The following is a 5,554-nucleotide window of genomic DNA, read 5'->3' as shown; positions in this document are numbered from 1 at the left end:
CTTGTGCTCTCTTATGACGATCGTGTTGGCCTTGTGGTCGCGCTTTAACGCCTGAATTTTTTCATCGGTAGCCCTGTGCAACTCTTCGTAAGGAGTGTTTGTCAAAGGACATACGACGCCGGGGTCGAAACACGTCGGGCATCCGTGATAAAAACACCCCTGAAATTCCCATACGAACGGTTTGTCGCCGATTTAAAGCAAATCTGTCTACAAAGTATGACCCATCTGTTTTTCTCCTTTGTTTAAAGTGTGTTGTATGAAAATTCCACGACGATGCGACTCCCATTCTAACCATTGGATGCTGGCGTGGGAGACATTTTTACACGCCCCTCGGTAGTCATCCGGGGAAGGTATAGCTAGAGAGCCTGGCTCGAGGAAATTAGTCACAAACACCTTCATGCAGGCTAAGGTTATGGTGATACAGGTGAAAGGATCAACACCTGTCTCATTCATAAACTCTGCTCTAAATTTGATGCATCCTGCGCGGAGAATGTCAACGTCGTTTTTGCAGTAATGTACCGCTTGTTTTCGGAAATCAAAGACCTCTAGGCTCTCTACGATACCACGTCTCAAACTTGTCCCGCTCATTGGCCTTCATGCATTCTACACCGTAATTTCTGATCGGGAGGAATTTTCCTACATAGTTTAAATGGCCCTCCGAACTAAATTTGTGAGGAAAATACCCCTTGGACCAGCAATCGTTGAGTCCCAACGCTTTAGGCATCACGCTGAGTGGCATGGTAAGGAAGGAAAGTGAGTCAATGTATTTTAACCAAAAATCACGGTCTTCAAAACAGAGAACTTTACTCCCCTGCATGATGATAGAGGGTCTTATGCCCAACTGTACCATACCTCTCAGAATCAAATAACCGCCAAATCCTCTCGAATTGTGGGCTATAAATGTAGATTTATGATAACAAGCCTTCCTAAAATGTGTGAGGAAAACGGTAACACAGTCCAGATCAAAAGCACACCACTCTTCTCCTTGCAACGTCTTTGTACAGACTAGAAATGGGATGTAAATGTGATTGTCATCGACGAACGTCTCAAAATCATAGAATATGATTTTACCACTGGGCTCTACATCGCACGGTAGTTTTTGTATTTAGCAAAGATGTCCTGTTCCTGCTGCCTCTGTGTCGCAGGTGGGTAACGCCACTTTACATATTTGACATTTTAACTTGGAGCATTTGTGATTAGCGATACCTGTAGCCACAGGTATATCGTAAAAAAGCTTGCATTCTAGACATTTTTTCCGCCGATCGCAAATGCTGAAGAGTTTACCCATTACCGGATGTTTTTCCCTATGTTTGAGTAGACAAGTGGGTGAACGACACCACATCTTGCAATCCTGGCATAAGACTGATTTTGTCGTTATTTTTACACAGTCGGGATCTGTACAGACCACGCAATGGCCGCCGCATTTGTCTGTTGGGTTTTTCGTAACCTCTGTAGCAGTAGTGGCAAACGTACGGTTTTGACAAAAATCCTTTAATGTTGATGATGCCGCTGTAATGATTCTGAGATAAATACAGATACAACGGATTATCTGATTTGGGGGAATCTGTCTCGAATTGTGAGAAGAGACGTTGATCCTCTTCTCTGTACAGTATGACAATTTACGTCGCACGACTTTTTCAAACGCATGAATATGACTGAAAGTGACGGGGGTCTAATTGTCTAAGCCCGCTTTTTTCTGTATTTGTTCAGCCTCCAGCACAGCCGGGCTATCTGTAAATTCAGGATGGATCAGGTGTGCTAGGCTGATGGCAAAACAGAGTTGATTATTCAAGTTGTATGGTTTATACAGATAGCTAGCTTTCAACTCTGTAGAGTTCATGTTCCAAAAGGGTTACCGCTTTTCTTCTAACACCCCCGCTAGGGTTATGTATCACTTGAACCACTACCTGTATTTCATCGTCGTTCATAATTACTGCATTTGATTGTACCATCAGGTCTAGCACATCGTGAAAAGCATTCATCACACGCGCGGCCTCGTTTTGAAAAGTAAAATGAGTGTGTTGTTGCGCGCTGTCACCGATTAACTCTAATTGAACATTATCGTTGGGTCTAGCCTCCTCAGTTACCCTTTCCGTCATGTTTTTAAGGCTCCCCAAAACCCGACGGTAAAATGTGGCGTAATCTGTTACACCGTCGGTTTGAGGAAAAGTTAGAATGCATTTTAATTCCACATTGTTGAACCCATCGTGCCTCAAGACGGTTATAGCCCCACTTCTCGGTTGCTGCATCTCATTTAAATTTGAATGGTCAAGAGTCGGCTGCTGCTCTCCCTGCGGCTGTGGGCTCCCCTCCCCCTGTGTGTGTGGGTGCGTGCTTGTTTGCATCATAGTCTGATTCACCTTCTGTCTGGTTATTTGATTCTAAATGATGATTAGGAACATTTTCATTTTCTATTTCTACGACAACATCCTCTAATTTGGGCGGAACTACGGACCTTTCACCTTCCATTTTTGATATCAAACAATGTCAGCCATCATCTTAAAGGTCTGAGCCAGTATCAGGTATTGAAGTTTGATCCTCTCTCTCCTCCGATCGCGTTGAATCCCCCTCCTCCGCCTCCTCCTATAGCGCCTGTGTGTAGAAAAATATGAATGACTTTAACCGTGTGTGGCTTTGTCACCTTCGAATTTGAAAGGTCTACTTCCCTGAGTGCGAAATTCATTTAAACAAAAGGATCTCCTTAAAATGCGTACAGAAAAGGAGGAACTTACAGCGGTTGCATGTAGGGCATTCAGCGTCGTTTTCTACGATGGGGTCTTGGAGCAAGGATACGATGTCTGAGGTGTTTGTCGGGATAAAAGCCTCCTCTTTGTGTCTTGATGGAAGACTCTCTCGGTGCCCATCGTGAGGATTCTCTCTGTCGGCTGTTGAAGGCGACCGCTCCGTTAAGGGGCTCCAGCGGGCCGGTGGTGTCAATGGAAAATCTGTAAGTATATATATATATATATATATATATATATATATATATATATATATATATAAATTGTATGTTTTTTTCTCTTGTAAAATGAGAATCATCTGGCTCACCAAAAAGCGTTTGTGAAAAGCTGATTGCTTCAGGATCTTGCACTATTTCCTCTATAAAACAAAATAATTAATACACATATTATTAAACAATTAATACGCATGTTATTAAACAATTAAATAGTTTAAACTCACTCTTTTCTCATTTTCCAAGTTTGTAAGATCAATCAGGTATAGTTCTTCCTCTCTCACTTCAGCGTCAACTAGTAAAACAAAAAAAGTATTAAATCGGCGATCAAAGATTTTAACGTTTAAATGCTTAAATGGTGTGAAATACCTTCGTCTAAAAACATATACCAATAACGTTGTAAATCGGTGATAGTAAAATAAAGTAAACCTTGTCTAATAACATATACCAATAACGTTGTAAATCGGTGGTAATTATATAAATAAAGTAAAACACGGTACTTGCGTGGTTCAGGTTGAGGTTCTGGAAGAAGAAGAATGTCCCTCGACGGAGAGTAGATTTCGGCGCCGTGTACAACTGTTTTTAGAATAAATACTTATTATTATAGAAACTCTAAACAGATACATTTTGAGGAATTAAAAAAAAAAGATCACCCCTCATCTTGAATGCCTCAGGAGACTGGGCTTCAACAGAGTTTTTTCCGAGCTTATATATGTTTTCTGAATGTAAAGTTCTTTATTGTGTCTATAGTTCAATAGCTGATAAACAAAAGACGTTAAACATAAGACGGTATTTTCCCGCGCTTTTGATATTTAAGGTTACGCATCCGCTTCAAAAATCTAAAGAACTTTAGGTTTCATTCAAAAACACGGTTTCATTCAAAAACACAGTGTCATGGTGAGCCTGTGTGTGTGTGTGTGTGTGTGTGTGTGTGTGTGTGTGTGTGTGTGTGTGTGTGTGTGTGTGTGTGTGTGTGTGTGTGTGTGTGTGTGTGTGTGTGTGTGTGTTGTGGCTGGTTTGAATGTAGAGGGAGGTCATGGAGTTTTCACCCCATTGTTAGAATTGGGTGTTTTATTGACATAAACACATGAGGACTTAACATTCTTAGGGACCTCTGGAGATCTGGCTTTTACGGCATGGTAATAAACGAACAGGATAAATGCATGCTTTTATTTTGTCAATTATTACACACGACGGGAATTATTGCAAATATATAGACAATTTTTAGTTGATTTAAAATTGTACTTAAATTACATGAAGTAGTACGTATAATCTTTGAATTAGGAGTATTGATTTAACGTTTACCAGGACAATTAATGCTGTGATTTTAAACGTCATATGCAGAATTGGACCAAGCAGGAGGATAACGACAAGGCTGGTGACGGAGCAGCAAGGAAACAACTCCTTAATTTACAGATCGCTGAAGAAAAAAATGTCAAAAGAACCGAAAAGTCAAAAATCAGCTAAAGTATATTCAGCAGTGGGTGAACTTGCTTTTGAGCTCCAACAGATGGAGGAAAGAATCCGCAAGAAACGTGAAACCAGACAGTCAGACTCGGGTGGTGGACGCGGTGTTCCAAGGTCAGTCCAGAGTGGAAACTGTTTTACATGCGGCCAGCCGGGTCACTGGCAACGTGACTGTCCTCACTCCTCTGAACGAGACAGGCTCCGATTTGCAGCCAAAACATCATACAGGCGTGGCAAAGGACACACAAAGCAGGAGCCCCAGCAGGAAATGCAGACAGGCCCCCTGCTGGACATAAGTTTCAACGGACAATGTTTTCAGATCATGATTGACACTGATGCCACACACTCATATCTGAATGGGGTGGTTCCAAAGAAACTGTGTGCTTCCTTTTTGAAGGTCAAAGGCTTCGCTGGGATCACAAGAATGATACTTGTCACCCAACCACTTCCGGTTCAGATTGCTGGACATTTATTGAAGCACCCCTTTGTGGCCGACCTGCACATACCTTGCCTGCTTGGTAATGACCTGCTTTACAAACTGTACTCTGACATTCAATATCGCACAGAAGGAACCTTCCTGGTGTTACCTGACGGCACAACCACCAAGTTGCGAAACCACTATGAAGGCTCCTCCATGAGCATGAGCTCATACCACAGCCTGAAGCACCAGAAATTGCTGACATCTACTGGGTACGCCTCCTCCCAGGAACGAGTGATGGACAAGGACTGCTCCAACTGTTCTATCAGTGAAAGCCCTGGCTGACTGAGCTGCGTCCGTGTGTACCGCCACCCGACCCGCCACATGTTATGATCACCAGTTAGACGACTCATACTAGGAGGCCTTTGACTCCTATATATGTTGGAACTCAAGGTGTGGCTGCTCATATTGACCTATCTTTGCAACAACTAGCATGGTATAAGATGGACACAATTGCTGTCCCACATTGTTCCCTTGCTCTCTGTCCCGCCTACGAAACCAAAGACTTCGGTCCAATGACGAAACAGGGCGTAGCTGCCGCTGATTGAACCGACACGCAAATACCACATTTTCAATTGTTTTAGTTGTCTGTTAAACACATAGCTATGGGCTGCACTTTGGACACCCCTGCCTTAGGCTACAAGGAGCTAGCAGCT

At 42.7% G+C, this 5,554-nt stretch overlaps 1 long non-coding RNA gene across 1 annotated transcript; it reads right to left on the bottom strand.

Moving 5' to 3' along the window:
• Nucleotides 1-3,047: 3,047 nt before the first annotated feature.
• Nucleotides 3,048-3,770, bottom strand: LOC133576385 (uncharacterized). Its single transcript, XR_012049321.1, has 3 exons — nucleotides 3,458-3,770; nucleotides 3,181-3,248; nucleotides 3,048-3,099 (listed from the first exon to the last, which is right to left on the bottom strand). It is a non-coding gene; the product is annotated as an uncharacterized lncRNA (long non-coding RNA).
• Nucleotides 3,771-5,554: the final 1,784 nt, after the last annotated feature.

Source organism: Nerophis lumbriciformis, linkage group LG34 (genome assembly GCF_033978685.3).
Source record: "Nerophis lumbriciformis linkage group LG34, RoL_Nlum_v2.1, whole genome shotgun sequence".
Taxonomy (NCBI): domain Eukaryota; kingdom Metazoa; phylum Chordata; class Actinopteri; order Syngnathiformes; family Syngnathidae; genus Nerophis; species Nerophis lumbriciformis.
The sequence above is the reverse complement of the archived record's forward strand: the minus strand, read 5'-3'. Positions and strand labels throughout refer to the sequence as shown.